This window comes from Neomonachus schauinslandi, chromosome 16 (assembly GCF_002201575.2).
Source record: "Neomonachus schauinslandi chromosome 16, ASM220157v2, whole genome shotgun sequence".
NCBI classification, from domain to species: Eukaryota; Metazoa; Chordata; class Mammalia; order Carnivora; family Phocidae; genus Neomonachus; species Neomonachus schauinslandi.
Window position 1 is genome coordinate 33156709 of NC_058418.1, and position 12466 is coordinate 33169174.

Sequence of the window (12466 nt, forward strand, 5' to 3'; positions counted from 1 at the left end):
CCGCTCGGCTCGCGGCCCCGAAGCGACGGCTGCGGCGGCGGCTGCGGCGGCGGCGGCGGCACCAGCAGCGGCGGCCGCCGGCCGGGAAAGGGGCAGCGGCGGCGGCGGCGGCGAAGAAGGAGGAGGAGGAGGAGGAGAAGGAGGAGGAGGAGGAGGAGGAAACCCGGAAAAGGGGCCGCGCTCACTAGGAGCGGCCGCCGCCCGGCCCGGGGCCGCCCAGCCTCACAGCGCCCCCTGCAGCGCGGGGGGACTGGCCGGGCGGCGCCGGCCCCGCCCCCGGCCCCGCCTCCGGCCTCCCGCCACCCCGAGCCCCCTCCCAGAGCTGCCCCGCCGAGGTGCGGCGTGGTGCGCCCGCCACAGGGCCTCCGCCACGCGCGGACCGCTGCCTTTGAGCCTCGCAGGTCGCGGGCCCTTTCAGGACTGTCCTGGCGAGACCCCTACCTCAAGCCCTCCACCCTCTCGTCATCCAGAGTTTGCCCGCCCCGTACCGACCCCGCTCTGACCCTCCTGTCAACCAACCCGTCCCCATCAAGCCCCTCCCCAATGACTCACTCTTACCACCGAGAACGTCCCCCACCTCAAGATTTCTCCCTCCCTCCCGGAGACACCCCCTCTTTCTCCGATGGACCCTGCGCTATCACCCATGGATTGATTCCTCAACCTCAAGACTTCCCCTTCGCCCTTCAACCAGAGCCTTCCTCAGAAAACCCTTCTCTTTCACTTGCCCCTAATTCCCTTCCAGAGCCTTCCCTGAGAACCCGCTGAATGCTTACTTCTGTCACTTGGTTAAGCTGGAGTGGGCCAGGTAGCTCGTTGTAAAGTTCCTGTTTTTCCCTTTGAAGTTCATAAGCAGTCTGTGGGGAGACACTTTGAGGCTATGAAAATGTCCTGTTTTGCGGGGTAGGACAGAGCGGAAGAATAGTGAGTCCTGCCTGAAGGGACCGGCGAGCCTTTGGGCATGGATTGAGGTGGCCAACCAAACTTTGTCCTATTTTATTATGTTGCTTTTTAGCTCCTAACACTCTTCTCTCTTTGATCTTCTGGGCCTTTCTTTTATCTTGCTTTCCCATTCCATATCCTTTATCAACAGCACTTCTGACTCAGCCCAGACGGCTCTGACTCGTCTTTATATTCTGTTTTCTAGGTGAGACCCTGCTTCTCCTTCTTGATATAGTTAAGAGCATAGACTGTAGAGTCAAATCCCATCCTAGCTGTGTTGCTTATAAACTATGTGACCTTGGGCTGATAACTTAGCTTCTCTGTGCTGCAGATTTTACAGCATAAAAACAGTAATGGCCTTCTTCACAGGGCTATAGGGAGACTTAGAAAAGGCAAACCAAGTAAAACACTTAAAACGAAGTGCTCAGTACCATTATTAGCAGACCCGGAGCCTTTTTCCGATCACTTTTCCCTCCTTGAGACCACCATGTGGTCAGCTTTTGGTTCCTTCCACCCTCCAAGCTTGGCCATGGCTGCCTCCTCTCCCTCCATCCCCACCTTCCCATGTCTGCCTTCTTTCTCCTCCTCAAGTCTCACCTTTTAGGCTCATTTTATTTCCTTGGTTGTAGATTATATCTAGTTATAAACATGGAATGGCGTGAGCTCAAGGTCCTCCTACTCCGCCATCTTCCCAAACTCTTTTTAAGTTCATTTTATAATTTTTTTAAAAAGTTTTATTATTTTTTAATGGATTTTTTTTTTTCATTTAGGTGCACCTGGCTGTCTCAATTGGAAGAGCATGCCACGCAATCTCAGGATTGTGAGTTCAAGCCTTTTTTTTTAAGATTTATTTATTTATTTATTTATTTGAGTGGGGCAGAGGGAGAGGGAATGGGAGAATCTTAAGCAGACTCCTGGCTGAGCGTGGAGCCTGACACGGGGCTCAATCTTGCAACCCTGAGACCATGTCCTGAGCTGAAATCAGGAGTTGGACGCTCAAGTGACTGGGCCACCCAGGCGCCCCATATTAAAAAAAAATTTTAATGGATTTTTTATTTATTTTATTTTTTATTTAAATCTGTACCTTTTTTTTAAAGTAAGCTCTACACCCAACGTGGGGTTCAACTCAAAACCCCAAAATCAAGAGTCGCATCTCTATGGACTCAGCCAGCCAGCCAGGCACCCCTTTAAGTTCACTTTAAATGGTAGAGTTAATACTTCTCTATCTTAGCACTCTATCCTTCAGAAAACTGCTTATTTTGTAATTGTAATTCTTTTTCCTCCAGTGTAAAACAGCATGAGAGCAAGAACTGAATCTGGATGCTCACCACTGGCTCACCAGCATTCGCCACATTTAAGGCTTTCCACGAATACAGTGTAACCCCATAGGTCACTAACTAATTAGGAAGTGGAGGTCACTGCTTTAACCAAATTTAAGTCAAGTCAAATTTAACATCATCAGTAAGGGATCAACAGACCCTGTGATGTGATGCACCAAGAAGGGACATGGCATCTGCCCAAAATGCTTACCTTGAATCTCGTTATGAGGACACAGACAAATCCAAACTGGGAAACATTCTGCAAAATAGCGAAGTCTGGTACTCTTCAAAACTGTCAATGTCACAAGAGAAAACAACACAAAAGAAAACAAAACTTTGGAGTAGTGCTCTTGACTAAAGGAGCCTGAGAGAGAGAACTGTGTAATTCTGGATTCAATCCTGAATGAAGAAGGTAAGAAGGAAAGGAGGGAGGGAGGGAGGGAGGGGAGGAAGGAGAAATACAGCAAAAAGGACCCTAATGAATGGGACTACTGGGTCAATTTGAATATAGGATGTACGTTACATAATAGCATTGCATCAATGTTAAATTTTGTGAGTGTGAGGATTATCTTGTGGTTATGCAGGAGAGTCTCTTGATCTTAGGAGTTACATGCCAAGTGTTTAGGATGAAGTATTATAATATCTGCAATTTATTCTCAAATGGTTCTCCAGAAAAACGTGGGTTCCCTAGAGCACAAGCATACATGGGAAGAGGAGTGCAATTAGGCAAAGATGTTGACAATTGTAGAATATAGTTGAAGACTGCATGAGGTCACAACTTTTCGGTAGATTTGAAAATTTTCAAAACAAAAGCTGGAAGAAGATAAATAAAGCATTTATGGAGTAAGTAGACTTTGGAATTTAAGTCCCAAACCGGCAAACCTCTCTAAATGTCTTCCACGCAAGAAGGCACAAACATTCTCCAGCTCTTAACGCAGCGTTTGGATTTTTTTCTGACAAGTCCCTGTGAACTAGTTTAGGCCAGAGGTTCTTAATCCTGAGCCTCTGGATGAGCTTCCTGGGTTCCAGGAATCCCTGACACAGTAGGCAAAATGTGTGGGTAACTGCGCATGTGTGTGTGTGTGTATGTGTGTGCGTTCTTTCCTTAGCATCCGTCAGATTCTCAAAAGAAGCTGTGACCCAAAAATGGTTCCAAACCCCTGGTCTGACTACTAGGTCCAAGGTCCAACCCCAGTGGGGGCCCCATTCCTTGCCCCCACCCCTCCCACCTCTGACCCCACACACCCTCTCTGCACCTTCCTCTCTTCCCTCACCACCTAACCCACACCCTTCTCACGTAACCTGCTCTCACACGTGCTGGGATGCCGAGGATTCACCCACACATCACTCTGGTGCAACACGCTCCTGGATTTGGCTAACACTTCGCTAACTCAGCCCTGAAACCTGCAGCCAGTCCTCCCACGGCAGCACTGAGTATGTTTTTATGATGTGTTGGTGGTAGGTAGGTTGGGCTCCCCATGGCCTTGGTGGAGACCAACCACCTCTCCTTCCTGCCAGCCCACCATACGGTGTGCTTGGTGTGAATTAAGATTGGCAGTTGGGGATGGTACCAATGCAGTCCTCACTGGAGTAAGTCTCACCAGGATATGAAGAGGGACAGGCCGGTGGCTCTGCAGGGTTGGATGACAGTAAACCATAATCGACTTCTCCTAATTACTGTGTGTGTGGGTTTAGGGGTGAGTACAATCCAGGATTACACAAGGGAGAATGAAAGAGAGCATCTTGGGTCAAATAGGCCAACAATTTCATACCAACTCTTATGCTCCCAAATTCTATGTAAACACACACACACCACAAAAATATAAAACCCTCAGAAGAACATCTATCTTCACAAGGTCTATTTCTAGAACATTTGAGAGAGTTACAGGCTTTTATCGCATAGGTTCTAAGAATTTAGTCCAAGAAAATAATATAAATTACGATCAAAGAAATATTAAGAGTGGTGACAATTCATGTGTTCAATATCACTGAATCCTGCAAAAACCCTGAGACTAAAACCCACTGAATTTGTACTTTAAATGGTTGAATTATATGGTATGTGAATTATAGCTCAAGAAAGCTGTTAAAAAAATGCTGAGGTTGGAGTTGTAAGGATCCTGTTTTTGCAGTCGAGGAAACCAAGACTCTAATGACATGGAGAATTGAGGCAGAGCCTGGATTTGAACCAAGACTTCTCTGACCACCAACTCCATTTCTGTAACCCTTTTCTAATTCTACATATCCCCCTCCCGAAAGAACCAAAGACATTCATCATGAAAATCATGAAAGACAAAACAGCCCAAATATCCCAAATTGCAGGACCACTTAAATAAATTGTGTTATATCTCTTGCAGTACAATATTAGGCACCATGAAAAATTGTGATTATCCTGAACTTTTAGTGATGAGAAAAATTTTATTATATAAGGCTTTTTAATAAGGGTTATTTATTTTTTAAAAAGATTTTATTTATTTATTTGAGAGAGAGAGAGAGCGCGCATGCACGCGTGAGCACGAGCACAAGTAGGGGGGAAGGAGTAGAGGGAGAAGGACAAGAAGACTCCACGCCAAGGTTGGAGCCTGACTCGGCGCTTGATCCCACAACCCTGAGATCATGACATGAGCCGAAATCCAGAGTCAGACGCTTAACTGACTGAGCCATTCAGGCACCCTGAAAAAGGTTTTATAAAAGTTACATAAGTAATGGTGGTAAGCAGAATAATGCCACCCTCCCCACCTTGTTCCCCAAAGATAATCTGTTTCCAAATCTCTGTAGCCTGTGAATATGTGACTATGTTACCTTACTCAGAAAAAGAGACTTTGCAGATGTGATTAAATGCAGGATTTTGAGGGGCACCTGTGTGGCTCAGTCGTTAAGCGTCTGCCTTCAGCTCAGGTCATGATCCCAGGGTCCTGGGATAGAGCCCCACGTGGGGTTCTCTGCTCAGCAGGGAGCCTCCTTCTCCCTCTCCCTCTGTCTGCTGCTCCCCCTGCTTGTGCTCTCTCTCTCTCTCTCTCTGTCGAATAAAAAAAAAAATCTTAAAAAAAATAAATGCAGGATTTTGAGATGGAGAAATTATCCTGCATTATATCCAGGTGGGTTTAATGTTGTAGGGATCCTTAAAGGGAAGAGGGAGGTAGAAGCATCAGAGGTAGATGTGGTGATGGAAACAGAGGTCAGGAGGGTGGGCCTGCTGGCTTTAAAGAAGGAAGGGGGCCATGGGCCAAGGATTGTGGGCAGCCTTTAGAAGCTGGGAAAAGGCAAAGACATGAAAATCTCACCTAGAGCCTCCAGAAGGAATCCAGCCCTGCCAACACTTTGATTTTAGTCGAACGAGATCCATTTCGGACTTCTGAGCTCTTGAACTCTAAGATTATAAATTTGTGTTGTTTTATGCCACTAAGTGCAGTGATTTGTCATGGCAGCAATAGGAAACTCACTCAGTAGTATGTGGTTACTAAACATTTACCGGTAAGTGCACAAGTCCATGACCCGAGAGTTGCTCTTCTTTGCCTTTCACATTCCCACAAGTTGGCGTGTATCTTTCAAGGCCCTTTGCTGTTCAGTAAGGACAGAGACTACGTGCATGTTCTTTTGTATTGCTTCGCTTAGTTTCAAAAGCAGGATTACTGGAGTGTATGTATAGATTTAGCAGGTAAGTTCTCAGGCATGTAATAAATGCATAGAAAAAGAACTGGAAGGAAATACACTAAAGTGCCTTTGAGTCTTTTATAATCAGAAAAAATAACCAATGTTTACAGGATGTTGACTATCCTAGCCTTTCCCCCAACAACTTGTGAGTTAATGGGGGCTTTTCGCCAGTTGGGAAGGGAATAGAGGGTAGGGCAGTAGGGTCTTAAATTCTCTCTGTAACCAAGGAGTCTACAGGGAATGCTGGATCCTCATGTCAGGGTGTCTTTGAGGCTCCAGACAGGTGAATAAAATAGGTTAATTAGGCCCCCACTGGCTGCACTTCACCTGGGTACGTTTATATGCAACTTGCTTAGAGCTATCACTTTTTGATTCTTTTTTTTCTCCTGATTATCCTTAAAGGGTGACCCACTCAGCTCTCCACCCAGAAAGTGCCTCTGAGGGGACTGGGGTGGGGGAGCGGGGAGGATGGGGCAGAGCCTGCCCAGGCTAGAAGTGATAGAAACAGAAATTTTCGGCTGGTGCTCCAGTGAGGTCCCCTTTTATTCAACGTTGCCCGACTGGGAAAGGGGGCACACTTTTAGCCCCCATCCCTCAATACCCACCTATTCTCAGAAGCTCAGTGAACTCAAATTCTCCTAATACTCTCAGGGAAGGATGGATAAACTCATTTGGGCTAAACTGTGAATAACAGCTCTCTAAAAGGGATTTGTATTTCAAGAGGGTCAGGACTAAGAGGTCTTGCAGAATGGGTCCTTAATCCTGGATGGGGGATGGTACTTTCCCTGGGGGCCACACCTGGTCTGGGAGGTAGTGGGAAGCATTTGGAGGGAAGTGGGCTAACCTCTAAAGTAGCAGGCCCTGAGCCTACGGTAAGGCCATTGTACTTTGCAGACATTCATCTGCTTCCTGCCCAGCTACTCTTCCAAATTGTCCAGAATCAACCATCACCTTTCATGCCCCTTCTGTCACCAAGCCAGTTGGCTTTCTGTCCAGATGACAGCTCCCTTCTAGCCTCCCGTCTGGGCGCCCATAGCCTTTGCCCTGATTTAAGCCCATTTTCTGAAGGGATTTCTGGGCTGTCAGACTCACCACGTGATAACTCAGGATCCTTAACCTGGGTCAGTGGCTAGGACTCAGTGTGTTCATAAACTTAGATGAAAATAATTTCATCTTTATTCACAAACCTTTAAATGAAATTTCGCATTTCTTTCCATGATGGATATAGTAAACACTCAAAAACAAAAATAAAAGCCAAGCACGCGAGCTGTACCTGAGAGTCTGTCACCACTAGAAATCACAGATATTTGCTTATCACTTTGCAGTTGGTGTTATTTTAAAGTAGAAAAATTTGCTCTCCAAAAGGACCAGCTGCTCTAATTGTTGGAGGCAAAAGAATATGAAGGAACCTCCTGACATTGGGCTTTCCCCCCTAGGTTCTAACCCCCACTCTTCCTCGTCTTAGGGTATCTGTTTAGAAGATTCTGAGCCTGAGATTTCATAGCTTTTTATTTCCCCAGTAGATACTAGTGACTCTATCAAGGAATTAAAAACACACACACAAACAACAACAACAACAAAACTAAAAGATGTTGCACCTGCAGGCTCTACTTTTTGTTTTAGGAAACGCATCATTTCTGGGTACTTGCAGAAGTCTTCCTGTTTGACTGGAAGATGACCTGGGAAGCCCAGATGCTAGCAATGGGCCCTGGGAATGTGCAAGCCTGGCAGCTCAGATGCCCGTGTGGGCACAGAGGACAAAAGAAGTCTGCACAGAGGAACTGCCAGCCCCAGAAAGCACCATCCAAGCCCAAGAAGAGAATCCAAACTCCACACCCCTAAGGTGGGGATCAGTCCCTTCACCGAGAGAGTAGAGGAGGGGACAGATGACAGTGGCACAGATGGTTGGGATAAGGAGGCCCTGCCCATAAGACATCGGTGGCATTGTGGAACCATCGTGGAGTCAAGCAGGGACTCCCCCTAATTCGAACAAGAATCGTGTTATTCTGCAACACCCTAATCCTTAGGGTGTTGCAGAATCCTTGTTCTAATTTTGCCATTTGCCCCAATAATGTCCTTTAGAGCCAAAACATCCCCCTCCAGAACCACGGAACCACAGTTAGTTGGCATGTTTGTTTTTTTTTAAATCGAGATATATTGACATATTATTAGTATTAGTTTCAGGCGTTCGACATAATGATTCAATACATGTATGTACCATGAAACAATGATTGTATGAAGTCTAATTAACATCCAATGCCACACATAGCTACGGAGTCCTCGCTCATTCATCTCGGTTTAGAGCAGTTCCTCCATTTCTTGTCGAAGATGATTATCAGTTATTTCGTAATCTGTTCCTCAATTTGGGGTTATCCAATGTTTTTTCATGATTTGATTTAGGTTATATATCTTTGGCAGAAATCATAGAAATAATACATATCACAGGAAAAATATGTATATAATCATTGAAATAACGTATATGTCACAGAAAAATACATACAGATATATATATGTTATATATATTATATTACATATATATATATAATCATGGAAATAATGCTGTGTACTTCTCATTGCCTCCTATCAGATGGTGGACAATTTCTATTTGTTCCATTACTTGGGGTATTAACTTCGATCACTTGACTAGCATCTGCCAGATTTCTCCATTGTAAAGTTACTCTTTTTACCTTTTTAAGAACTATTTTACGGGGAACTATTTTATGGGGAGCTATTTTGAAAACTGTGTAATTATTCTGGTCCTCATCAAACTTTTTATTTATTCGTGTTGGCAGGGACTCTCGGATTTCTAGTTTATTCAGTGAGTTAGAATCGATTCTTGTCATTAGTTATGTTGATGTTCAAGCTGTCCTTTATTTGGCTAGTGGGAGACCCTTCAAGCTAGATCCTGTATCCTTTTGATGTGCCACACCATCCTTTGAGCACTTTCTTAGTGGGTTTTTGTTTTTGTTTTTGTTTTTGTTTTTTGATATTTTATTTATTTGTTTGAGAGAGACAGAGAGAGCATGAGCGGAGAGAGGGAGAAGCAGGATCCCTGCTGAGCAGGGAGCCTGATGCGGGACTCGATCCCAGGACCCTGGGATCATGACCTGAGCTGAAGGCAGACGTGCAACCAACTGAGCCCCCCAGGCACCCCAGCACTTTCTTAGTTTTTGGCACAAAGAATGTTCCAGGCTCTTCTTGAACTTTCCCTGCCCCAGGCCTAGAATCAACCATTTCTCCAAGGGGGTCCTGATTCCTTTTAGTGGAGAATAATATTTGGAAGTGAAGATCTGGACATGAGGTGTGTTCACTGTTATTGGACTGTTGCTCCCAGGCCTTCTCCAGTGGCCTGAGCTAGAGAATATATGTATGCGTGCATGCGTGCACACACACACACCCATTTCCATCTGTATTTATTTCTATATATATCTGTGTCTATTGAAAACCGTGAGTTCACTCCATATCTCTGATTCCAATCTATCACCATAAAATTCATTCTCGTCTTCTCCCTTTCTATATTCCTAACCCTCTTTTCTGACCGTGGGCAATCTGGCGCATGCGGGGCTCTTTTAGGTGGAGGAGGGTGTGCTAAGAAAGGTCTCTCTGAGGAGGTGACATTTAAGCTGAGACTGGAAGGAAGTGAGGGCAGAAGCCATGCAGATTCCGGGAGAACGGTGTTCTAGGCAGAGCACTGCAGTCACTGCGGTGACCCTGAGCAGCCGGACTCCTGTGGCTGAGCCAGTGGGCAGATGAGGTCAGCCAGGTAAGAGAAGGTAGTTCAGGTAGCGCTTTGTAGACCATTGTAAGGACTTTGGTTTTGATAGTGACAAAGATAGGAAGCCAACAGAGCATTTCAAATATAGGAGGAATGTCCTTTGGTAAAGGATTGCTCTGACTGCAAAATGGGGAGGCAGGGAGACCAGCGGGAGATCTGTAATAAGACTGAGAGAAGGCGTTGGCTGAGAAGGTGGTGAGAAATGGTCAGATCAGGGAATCATTTTATAGGGGAAACCAACAGAATCTGTATGAGATTATAGATGTGGGACATGGAGTGTGAGAGATGGGTGGCAGTACGTGGGGCTCTGTAAATGCTTGTTACGTAAATAAAACAGAAAAATTGTATGCAAAGCACTAGTACACCACACAGCATGTAATAAACTAATTATGACCCCTGTTTATCTTTGATGAATGAAGGTGAAGGTGAAGGGCCCGCAGATCCAATGCTGGCCCCATCCTGGCATCCTGGAATGTTACCTCTTGAGCAGAGCTACCCCTTTTCCACCAGAGCTCCTTCCCATCCCTCCCCACCCTGTCCAGTGAGTCAAAACGCCCACTTGCACTGAGCCCTGTCTCGGCAGGGTGTGGGTCAGCATCTGATAAGCTCATTCACAACCAGCTGTTGACTTCTTGCAAGATGCTTACGCCTCCCAGAGGTATTCACATTTTCAAAAGGCATCAACTTATTTACGGAGTTTGGGGATGTGGTAGAATCTCTGACTGTGATTCTGAGTGGTGAAGGAGGAGGTGAAGGAGGTCATTTGATTGTGGGCAGCACACAAATGACCCCTTGCAGAACTGGGGACATTCTTGAAAGGGCCCAGCCCAGGGCCAGCCTGCATGTCTCCTCTCCCTTGCCTCACACAAAAATCCTGGGCATTTACCACCTCCTTTTACCCTGAGGATGGTACAGTCCATGTTTGGCCAGAAGATCATGCATTCTAGATGCTTCCTCCTAGGTGGGTAAAGTTTGGTCTAGGCCTCCTGCCCCTTTGGGGGTTCTTATCTGTGGGATGGCTCAGCAGGGCAGTCTTCACTCATCCATCAGACTCAACCCCACAGTAGAGGCTTAGATCCATGAGGCCACTGTGCTCCATTCCTCGACTGTGTGCAAAATTGTTTTCTGTGCAAGACTGATTTAAGAAGCAAGACCATGAAAGCACCATAATACCACTTCCACCCACTAGGACAGCTATAATCAAGAAGGCAAATGATAACAAGAGTTGACAAGGATTTGGAGAAACTGGAACCCCAGTTTCCCATCCTACACCGTAGGTGGGAAAATAAAAGCCACTTTGGAGAACAGCTTGACAGCTCCTAAAGAGGTTAGGTATTTGTTACGATTATGGCTAAGAAATTCCACTCCTAGGTAGATATGCAATGAAAACATGGGTCTTCACAAAAACTTGTAACTCAGCTTTATAGCAGCATTTGTCCTAATAGACAAAATGGAAACAGCTCATATGTTCACCAACTGATTAAAATGAGGTATATCTATCCAGTGGCATATTATTTAGCAATAAAAAGGAATGAAGTAGTGATGCATGCCAAAGCATGGATGGACCTTGAAAATATTGTACTAAATGAAAGAAATGAAACACAAAAGACCCACATATTGTATGATTCCATTTGTAGAAAAGGTCGTTCAGAAAAGACTAATACATAGAGATGGGATGTAGATTACCAGTAGCTGGGGGCTGGGAGGAAATGGGGAGTGCCAAGGGCACCACATAAACCATGGCCACTTTCCCTTAGGGAAATCTTGCAAAGAATTTGTTTGGGGAACCAGGGAAAAGAATGAGAATATTAAGAAAAATTATCCCAAACTTGGAAATAAGGCAAAAAGAGGACTGCACATCTTTCAGTGTAGACTGGAACACTGTCTAACAAACAGACCACCCTGGGATTATTTCATTATCTGGGGGATATACCCCTGTTTGACTTGAACTTTCCTCTTGACTGGGGCCCTGATTCTGTAAGGCTGTGTGCTAAGTTGTAGAACTTTTTTTGGTGGAGATGCAAATGATTTTCGTTTGGAAGATAACCTGAAAGGTTACGGTTTTATTGCCCTGTAGGAGATGAGTCCATTTTGCCTCTAACCCAGCACACTGATTTTCGTATGCCTTTCCTGATGAACTATATAACCTCCTTTCCTCTACTTCTCCTTTGTACCAGTTTTTACCATCCTGCTGATTCCTTCATTAACAAGTTAACTATATCTGGGATGGGTGCTCATTTGTCTGAGGGTACCATGTTTTTAATGTTCTTCACGTTATATTTTGACAAGGAACAGAAGTCATTTGCTGTATTTTGACAATGGGTACAGGCAAGGGAACTCCTTATCAGTGCCATCAGAACCCGAGCAGTAGGACAGAGCCCTCGGGATGCACCAATAATGAGTGATTCCAAAGGATTCTGTTGCTTAAACCAGGAAGAGATATTACAATGTTATCACATATTTTTAAAAGATTTTATTTATTTGAGAGAGAGCAAAAGCAAGAGCGATCACAGAGGGAGAGGGGGAGGGAGAAGCAGACTCCTCGTTGAGCAGGGAGCCTGAAGCGGGACTCGATCCCAGGACTGTGAGATCATGATGTGAGCTGAAGGTAGACGCTTAGCTGACTGAGCCACCCAGGCACCCCTATCATATTTTTTTAAAAGAGGATTTTGCTTAAAATTTTATGCACACACATAGGTATATATACAGATATATATTTTACACAGGGGAAGAGAGAGAAAAAAAGACTGGAAGGCTGTCCAAATAATCACCAAAATTATGT